Source organism: Lepidochelys kempii, chromosome 11 (genome assembly GCF_965140285.1).
Source record: "Lepidochelys kempii isolate rLepKem1 chromosome 11, rLepKem1.hap1, whole genome shotgun sequence".
In the NCBI taxonomy this organism is placed as follows: Eukaryota; Metazoa; Chordata; order Testudines; family Cheloniidae; genus Lepidochelys; species Lepidochelys kempii.
The window spans coordinates 26,957,163-26,967,134 of NC_136390.1; the positions used below are offsets into that span (position 1 = coordinate 26,957,163).

Consider the following 9,972-nt stretch of genomic DNA (forward strand, 5'->3'; position numbering starts at 1 on the left):
AGTCTGTTTTTGAAGTTTTTTTGTTGAAGAATTGCCACTTTTAGGTCTGTAATCAAGTGACCAAAGAGACTGAAGTGTTCTCCGACTGGTTTTTGAATGTTATAATTCTTGATGTCTGATTTGTGTCCATTTATTCTTTTATGTAGAGACTGTCCAGTTTGGCCAATGTACATGGCGGAGGGGCATTTCTGGCACACAATGGCATATATATATCACATTGGTAGATGTGCAGGTGAACGAGCCTCTGATAGTGTGGCTGATGTGATTAGGCCCTATGATGGTGTCCCCTGAATAGATATGTGGACACAGTTGGCAGTGGGCTTTGTTGCAAGGATAGGTTCCTGGGTTAGCATCATCAAGGATCTACAACCTATCCTGAAGGACGACCCATCACTCTCACAGATCTTGGGAGACAGGCCAGTCCTTGCTTACAGACAGCCCCCCAACCTGAAGCAAATACTCACCAGCAACCAAACACCACACACCAGAACCAATAACCCAGGAACCTATCCTTGCAACAAAGCCTGTTGCCAACTGTGTCCACATATCTATTCACGGGACACCATCATAGGGCCTAATCACATCAACCACACCATCAGAGGCTCGTTCACCTCTCCCCCGACAGCTCTCCTGCTGGTAATAGCTCACCTTACCTGACCACTCTCATTACAGTGTGTATGGTAACACCCATTGTTTCATGTTCTCTATGTATAAAATTCTCCCCACTGTATTTTCCACTGAATGCATTCGATGAAGTGAGCTGTAGCTCACAAAAGCTTATGCTCAAATAAATTTGTTAGTCTCTAAGGTGCCACAAGTACACCTTTTCTTTTTGCAAATAAATAACTGTTACTTCTTGAAGTTTGTTTTAAGGCATTGTACAGGTTAAACATCCTCAGGCTAAATTTTGCATTCATCTGCATCCCAGTGGCTTCAATGGAGTTGCATGGGATTTAAGTCAGCAGAGATTTTGACCCTATGTATTTCCTGGTTGCTGCTAGCATGGCTTCAGCCGTAGTGTGAACAACATCTAAATTACTTTGGCCCTTCAGTGGTCTATGCTACAAAGTTAGCTCAGCTTAAATACATTGCTCAGGGTTGTGAAAAATCCCATGCCCCCGTGACATAATTAAGCTGACCTCAGCCCCGGTGTAGACACTACTAGATTGACAGAAGAATTTTTCTGTCAACCTAGCTACTGCCCCTAGAAGAAGTCGATTTACTAGAGCAATGAAAGAACTCCTTCCATCGCTATAGTAAGTGTCTATGCTCCAGCTATAGCATTTCTAGTGTGGACATATTCTCAGAACTGGGTTTTCAGCTACAGTGCTGTGTGACTCGGGAACATTTTTAATAATACAATTAAATTCATTTGTAGTATAACAGCTGTGATAGGAAGGGTACTTTGTTTTCTTTGGCTATTGTCCACGACTGTGAAAATTGGGAGAGTTCCCATTTCTTGAAAAATGATAACTGTATGGGTCAACGTTTACTGTTCATTAGCCCAGTGCAACTCCAATGAAGTCAAGATTAATGGTCTTTAATGAGCTGCACAGGGACAACTGAAGGTAGAATTTGGCCCAGAATATATATGTAACAAAATATCAAAACTGGGGAATGTATATATTATGTAATGTAATGGCTGCAGTTGTCGAAGTGGGAGTTCAATTATTATAGGGGAGCATTTAACATAAAAGTGCAACTCGGAAGTAATTTTTCTTATAAAATTCCAACTGCAGAGAGTGTGACTATAATGTTCTATAATGAATGGAGAGGGGGTGTAATTTTAGAAAGTGGCTTTCAAAAGCTATTCTGGAACACATCTGGATTCTCTTAGGAACAAGCAAAAATCTCATCAGGGACCACTTCAAAGACCATTTCCTCATGGTGGTTAAATTATCTTGTGAGAGACTGCTGTTGCATATACATTGTTACATTATGTATGATTTCTGACTGCTCCTAATATGAACAAACTGCACAATGTTCCATTAATGATTTTCAGTTTATACTGAGCCTTAAGTCATGTAGACAGCTCGCTTTGTTGGATTTACTTTGAAGATGTATGTTCTCGGAAATTTCACAGCCCTCCTGCCTGCTGTCCTGTCTAGAGATTTTGGTAACAGAATTGATGGACTGGGCTTATAGTAAACATAGTCATGTTACTTCTGTAATGGTACTCAGGTGGGTTTCAAATCTTGCATTTTCATGAAAGCATATAGTACCGTTGACATTTCATACTGTGGATAACTTAAATAATTTGATTGTATACATCGGGATCGTGAGATTGTAGTTATGTGGTGATATAGTATGCTTGGGTTCCAGAATCAACTTTAAAGGATGCGCCTTTATTTTTCTGTTTACTTCTTTTTTTTCCAGGAAGAGTGTACATAGTGTCATTTCAGCGGTAAACAAAGCAATTCCTGTGTATTTAAGGCTACATTTTCACCAGTGCAGGGAAAATGACATGATCTGCTTCCCAAATGGGACAAACGTAAGCTGCAGAAGCTTATTATTCAAACAAGGAGCAGAAATAACATTAATGAGAATGGGGGCTATGCATAACAGACTCTGTCAGGTTAAGGAGTGTATGCACATAAAACATATGGCCCACACCTCTTAACCATTGGTCATATTCCAGAATATCCCTCCATAGCCACTGCTGCAGAATTCTTGTAGAGCCGTATTCGTAGGTTTGGGGGTAAGCCAGGTTGGGGGTAGACAACTTTTCCCCTATGACTCTTCTCCCTACATAGTACCAGACAGAATTTGGCCCATAGCGTGTGAAGTGTTTGGGGACAAAAAGTGCTAAAGAAATGTAAGATAGTGGTGTAGACTTTCAGCTGATAAGCCTTGTAGCGCCATCCTACTATTCTTACTACAAATAGCATCAGCACCTTACTCTGTTGACCGAATTTCAAATCACTTTATGGGGCCAAGTTCAGAGGTGAGTTTAAGTAAATCCAGAGGGAGTCTAGCTTCCTGCAGTCAAACTTCTAACTTCATAAGAACGTAAGAATGGCCATATTGGATCAGACCTATGGTCCATCTAGCTCAGTATCTTGTCCTTGACAATGGACAGTGCCAGATGTTTTAGAGGAAATAAACAGAACAGGGCAATTTCGAGTGATCCAGTCCCAGATTCTGGCAGTTGGAGGTTTAAGGACACCTGGAGCATGGGGTTGCATCACTGACCATCTTGGCTAATAGGCACTGATGAACCTATCCTCCATGAACTTATCTAATTCTTTTTTTAACCTAGTTATACTTTTGCCCTTCACAATACCCCGTGGCAATGAGCCCCCCAGGCTGACTGTGTTTTGTGAAGAAGTACTCCTTTCGTCTGTTTTTAATCTGCTGCCTACTAATTTCTTCAGGTGACCCCTAGTCCCAGTGTTATGTGAAGGGGTAAATAACACTTTGCTATTCACTTTCTCTATACAATTCATGATTTTATAGACCTGTATCATATCCCCCCTTCGTTATCTCTTTTCTAAAATGAACAGTCCCAGACTTTTAAATCTCTTCTCATATGGAAGCTGTTCTCATACTCCTAATCATTTTCACTGCCCTTTCCTGCACCTTTTTTTCAGATAAGGTGACCAGAACTGTACCAGATAAGGTGTTTTTTAAGGAAAACATCCACAATGACTCCAAGATCTCTTTCTTGAGTGGTAACCCAAGATCCCATCATTTTGTATGTAGATTATGGGATTATGTTTTCTAATATCCATTACTTTGCATTTATCAGCATTGAATTCCACCTACCATTTTGTTTCCCAGTCACCCAGTTTAGTGAGATCTCTTTGTAACTCTTCATAGTCAGCTTTGGACTTAACTATCTTAAACAATTTTGTATCATCTGCACATTTTGCCACCTCACTGTTCATCCCCTTTCCAGATCATTTATGAATACATTGAACATCACAGGTCTCAGTACAGATGCTTGGGGGATAGCACTATTTGCCTCTCTCCATTGTGAGAGCTGACCATTTATTCCTACCATTTGTTTCCTATCTTTTAACCAGTAACCGATCCATGAGAGGACCTTCACTCTTATCCCACGACTACTTAGTTAGCTAAGAGTCTGTGGTGAAGGACCTTCTGAAAGTCCAAGTACACTATATCAGCTGGATCACTCTTGTCCATGTACCTGTGCACTCCTGAAAAGAATTCCAATAGATTGGTGAGGCATGATTTTCCTTTACAAAAGCTGTGTTGTCTCTACCCCAACATACTTATGGTCATCTATGTCTCTCACAATTTTGTTTTATACTGTGGTTTCAACCAATTTGTCTGGTACTGATTCAGCTTACTGGCCTGTAATTGCCAGGAGTACCTCTGGAGTCTTTTTGAAAAATAGGTATTACATTATCTTACCCTCCAGTCATCTAGTACAGAGGGTGATTTAAGCAATAGGTTACATACAGCAGTTAGCAGTTTTGCAATTTCATAGGTGACATCCTTCCACCATCCAGTCCTGGTGACTTATGACTGTTTAATCCATTAACTTCCATGTCCATATATACATTATCTCATCTTTCATTCCCTCTAGACTTCCATCCACTTATCATAATTTCACTTACATACACCCTTTACACATCATGGCCCCGTCATCTGGTGTATTAGGGAAACTTTGCTGACACAAAGCTGTTCTTAGCCAGGTTAACCAGCCACCAGAAGATTCCCTCGGAGTAGGCCAAAGCTGAGGATCTGGGTCCACATGTGATTTTGGCCCACTGAGTGTAGCTGAGCATAATGGGGTTTAAAAGGAGAGTATAATTTAATATAACTCACACACTGGAGGGCCATCAGAGGATAGGACTGCAGCAAGAAAAGCAACTAACAGCACGCTGTGAGAGATATAAATTAAAACAGACCATAACTTCTTTAATTTACATAGTGATTTCCATAGTTCATGGATCATCAGAGCCCGGTGGAGCACTTGCTGGTGGTCTGTGTAAAGCTGTCTGGTTACATGGTTCTGGCTTCTTCTTGAGCTAATCTTGTACGAGGCTATATTATAAGAAGCTAAAAAAACATTCACTGCTTTCTTAATATTACTGTTTCATGCAAGCAATTGCTGTAGTTGCTACAGGGATATAATTTAATTGCCCGTGGGTGTGGAGGTTGGTTGGTGAGACAATCTCTCTATTAAGACATGATCCATGCTGTGAAAAAGTTTAAGAATCTTGACTTAAATCTTATTCGGTCTTCTCAGAGCGTAAGTTACATCACTGTAGTTGCACTGTAGTATGCCTTCCCATATCAGTCAGTGGGTAAAGGGTATAAGGCAGTCTATGCACACAGCCTGCTACCTCACCTTTGAATTTGGCCCTAATTGTTATCTATCTTTTACGAATTTTTTTGCTATCACTTAACTGAGAAATGTAATTGAGCTACCTGTAATTCCATGACAAAATAATGATTTTACATAACTCCCATGGTAGGAAGTACTGATTTGCACCAAATTAGAACCAAACTAAGGCCTTGTCTACTCTACAGAGTTTTGTCGACAAAAGGCAGCTTTTGTCAATAAAACAGTGAATGCGTACACACTGTGATGCAACTTTTACCAGAAGAAATGCCCTGTTTTGACAACAAAATAAAACCACCCCAATGAGAGATATAAGGCTTTTTGAGCACAATTTTTGTTGACAAAGTGCCAGTGTAGATACCACTCTTGATTTTATCTCATTAATTGGTCTCCAGGAGATGTCCCATAATACCCATCCTGACCGCTCTGGTCAGCAGTTTGAACTCCACTGCCCTGCAGCCAGGTAAACAACCATCTGCCCTCCCCCTTAGAAGTCCTGGGAATTTCTGTAATTCCATTTCCTGTTGGCTCAGCATGGAGAGGTCTCATTGCATCTTCCCAGGTGACCATAGTGTCTTATCACAGCAAACGCTCTCTTGCTTGGACCACTGTAGTACTGCTGGATCTGCTCAGTATACGAGGAGAGGAAGCTGTGCAGTTTCACAGGAATTCTGAGGATTTTTGATACCTACAAGCAGATTTCTCAAGGCTTATGCAAAAAGGACTATGATCACGACATGCTGCAGTGCAGAATGAAGATAAAGGAGCTGAGGCAGGCGTACCATAAGGCAAGGGAGGAAAACTGTTGCTCCGGTGATGCACCTAGGACCTGCCAGTTCTATAAGGAGCTGGATGCTATCCTTGGTGGTGACCTCACTTCCACTCCCAAGAGCCCCATGGATACTTTGGCGGGCCTGGAGGCAGCGGAAAAAGGACCTAACCCGGAGGACAAAGTCATTGATGAAGAAGTGGAGTTAGACGACAATGTGGAGCTCCTGGTGGGATCGCCTGGTGGTACAGACAGCCAGGAACTGTTCACCACTCTGGAGGTGTCTAGCCATTCTCAGCAGTTGCTCTCCGGCAAGCAAGAAGCAGGTAAATGGCTGTGGTTTGTGTAGCATGGAGGTGGTTTCAGGGTATAAAAATGTACAAGACTGGCTGTGTTTCTGTGTGCTGGACATTTCCCTGTGCGTGGGGAACAGGGTGTTGATGCACACCAAGATCTCACAGGAATCCTCCAGAGAGATCTCTAGGAAAGTTTCCTGGAGGTACTCGGTAATCCTCTGCTGAAAGTTCCTTGGCAGAGCTGCTTTGTTCCTTCCCCCATTGTAGGAAACTTTCCCACACCATTCAGCAATCCCATGTGCAGGAACCAAAGTGGCACACAGGCAAGTAGCATAGGGATCAGGGCAGAAGTCACAAGCATGTAGTAGATCATAGAATATCAGGGTTGGAAGGGACCACAGGAGGTCATCTAGTCCAACTCCGTGCTCAAAGCAGGACCGATCCCCAGCTAAATCATCCCAGCCAGGGCTTTGTCAAGCCTGACCTTGAAAACCTCTAAGGAAGGAGATTCCACCACCTCCCTAGGTAACCCATTCTAGTGCTTCACCAGCCTCCTAGTGAAAAAGTTTTTCCTAACATCCAACCTAAACCTCCCCCACTGCACCTTGAGACCATTACTTCTTGTTCTGTCATCTGGTACCACTGAGAACAGTCTAGATCCATCCTCTTTGGAACCCACCTTCAGGTAGTTGAAAGTAGCTATCAAATCCCTGCTCATTCTTCTCTTCTGCAGACTAAACAATCCCAGTTCCCGCAGCCTCTCCTCATAAGTCATGTGCTCCAGCCCCACAATAATTTTTATTGCCCTCCACTGGACTCTTTCCAATTTTTCCATATCCTTCTTGTAGTGTGGAGCCCAAAACTGGGCACAGTACTCCAGCTGAGGCCTCACCGATGTCGAATACAGGGGAATGGTTATGTCCCTCGATGTACCCTCACTTCCCTGCTTACCCTCAGCAGTGAGATATCTACTACCATGACTCCCTACCTGTGGAAAAGCGTAGGAGAATTTTAGAATTTATTCCCTAGTCAGCTGCACTGCAACTTTTGCAGAGTGCTCTTACCTCCAAGTAGAGCGCCCTCCTTCCCCGCCAACACTCACCATGCTATGGGTGTTCGTCGAGGTGTGTGCTTGCCAAGGGTCAGTGACAAAGTGATTGTTATGTTACCAGACGTGTATTTCACTGAAATGTTTCAATACTGTGCATGAACTTAACAATCATGCTTCTGTGCATTGTTCCTTGTGCTTCAGCAGATGTGGCCTTGAGGAACACCCCACACATCCTGGCCAAGCATCTTCCCCAGATAAAAAAGTGCCCAAGACAGAGCAAAGAAGACATGTTCTCGGAGGTACTGCATTTCTCCAATGCAGAAGAAAGGGAACGCAAGTTGTGGAGGGAAGCTGAAAGGCAGGACAGAAAAGAAAATCAGGAGTTTGTTAAGGATGCTACTGAGCGGCTGATTAAAGTCATGGAGGAGCAAACACAAATACGGAAGTCCCTAATAATGCGGCAGACTGAGCAGATGCATGCCCCCCTGCAGCACATTCAGAACTCTTTTCCATGACCCCACCCCAAACTCTGCCCGCACATTCCTTTCTGCTTTCTGGGACTTCTTGGTTTCCCCTTCACTCCACCCCCTCGGACAACTTTCAGAATGATGGCTGGACCGACACACAGCTCTGAAAGTCTGCTCTTCCCTTGTACCTCCTTTCCCACCAAGCACCTTTGTGTGTGTGGGTGTGTGTTGTTTCTTGTGCAATAAAAGCAAAGTTTTTGAACGGTAACTCATCTTTATTTATTTGAGCATAAGCTTTCATGAGCTACAGCTCACTTCATCCGATGAAAATACCTTTCCTATATGCTGTCTCATCACATGACACTATCAGTGCAGGCACATAGAGGAGGAGGAAAAGAACAAAAACTTCTCCACAAATCAGACTTTATTAGCACAGTGAGGAAATGCTGTGGTAAAAAGGTAAAGCTAGTGAGTAACTATATTGATTAACTGAAGTAAGAAAGGTCAGAAAAATCTTTATCTTTCTTGAAAGACTTCAGTTGTACACGCTAGTGTTACAGAGGACTTAAAGCAGAATATGAGCATTCAGCACTTTACATGGCAAATACATAGATTTAGATGCTGCTGCAAAAATAGCAAGCAACTTTCAGCATACAGGGAGAAACAGCTCCAGTTGCAGAGGAGCTCATATTAGCCTCAGTTACCTACAGCCAACACAGATTTAGTGCACCCCAGCTTTTATTGTTGAAAAAACTAATTAGGATCAAAGAATCATGAAATTGAGGCTATAGGACAAGTCATTTACAATAAAGGGACAAATCCTACAGCATTTTTAAGTTTCTTGCATGACTAAATTTTTTTTTGTGTGTCCCTCCCTTTGGGTCTTTATCACAGAGTTTGTATCTCAGAAAAAAAGGAGTGATTCCAAGTTTTGGAAGGAGATACAGGCATATAACACTTATTCATAACTCTGGAAGCCCTAGAGATATCAGGCCTTAAAACATTAAGTATGCAAAAGCTGTTTTCCACCATTTTTATTTATTTCTGAAATGTGTAAGAAGTGCCTATCTGAGCACTCGAGACCCTCCTGACAAATATTTACAAGTACAATATAAATAACAAGTAAAAGCAACCTCACTTCCCCAGTCATCTCCCCTGTCAATGTTTGCTTCCTCAGGATCACTCCTTAACAGATGTGCCTTGCCTGTCTGGAACATCAACAGATTCAGTCTATTTCAGAACAGTTAAAGGAGGAGAACATCCTAAAAGGGATGGAGTCTTTCACAGAGAACACCTTGCTGATGGCTCCTCCTCTCCTTTGCTGCGGGGGATCCAATTCAATGGTCTCTGCTGATTTCAAATGTGGCAGTATGTCATGGGGAGACTGGTGGTCTTTCATGTAAGAACTCGGTTCTGAGCCATTTTCAAGTGGTCACAGTTATGTGGTCACAGATATTCAGGATGGTAGGCGCTCAGTGTGCGGCCCAACCTCTATCACCACTCAAGGAAGACTTAGTTTTGGCCGGCCCTGCTGAGGGATGAGGTGGGGTCTGTACTTCCAGAAAAAATGAAGGGAATGTCCAGCTGCAGGGGTAGTCAGGTGAGGTGTGTCAGTTTACAGGAGGCTGATATCACCCCCCTACTCCTGTGGCCTGTCTTGAAGATGAACTCAACTGTGCTGTGCTCTCAGGCGCCAGTCACACTCCACACAGCGGTGGCCAGGGCTTACAGCTGAGCCTTCTGAGTGCAGTTGGTAGCGCGTCAGTCTCATAATCTGAAGGTCCTGAGTTAAAGCCTCAGAGAAGACAGATTTTTGCCTCCTGCTATGGCCGTTACCACTGCTAGCTCTCCCTCACCTGTGGTTTCTGGAGTCCAGGATTCCCCTGTTCTAATTGGCATCTGGGGGAAATACACATACATGCAGGTTGACAAACCATTGTGCGAGCTTCTCCCTAATGGTCTAGTGGTGCAGATTTGGTGTTTTCATTGCTGTGGCGTGGGTTCAATTCTCAGTCAAGGAAGCAGCTTACCTTTGCCAGCTGTCATCTATGGAGGCTGGCTTTGTCACACCACAG

General features: G+C 43.0%; 1 non-coding gene across 1 annotated transcript; it reads left to right on the plus strand.

The window, feature by feature from the left end:
- The first annotated feature begins 9,632 nt into the window (after window positions 1-9,632).
- On the plus strand, window positions 9,633-9,705 carry TRNAM-CAU (transfer RNA methionine (anticodon CAU)). The gene has a single exon. It is a non-coding gene; the product is annotated as a tRNA-Met (tRNA).
- Window positions 9,706-9,972: the final 267 nt, after the last annotated feature.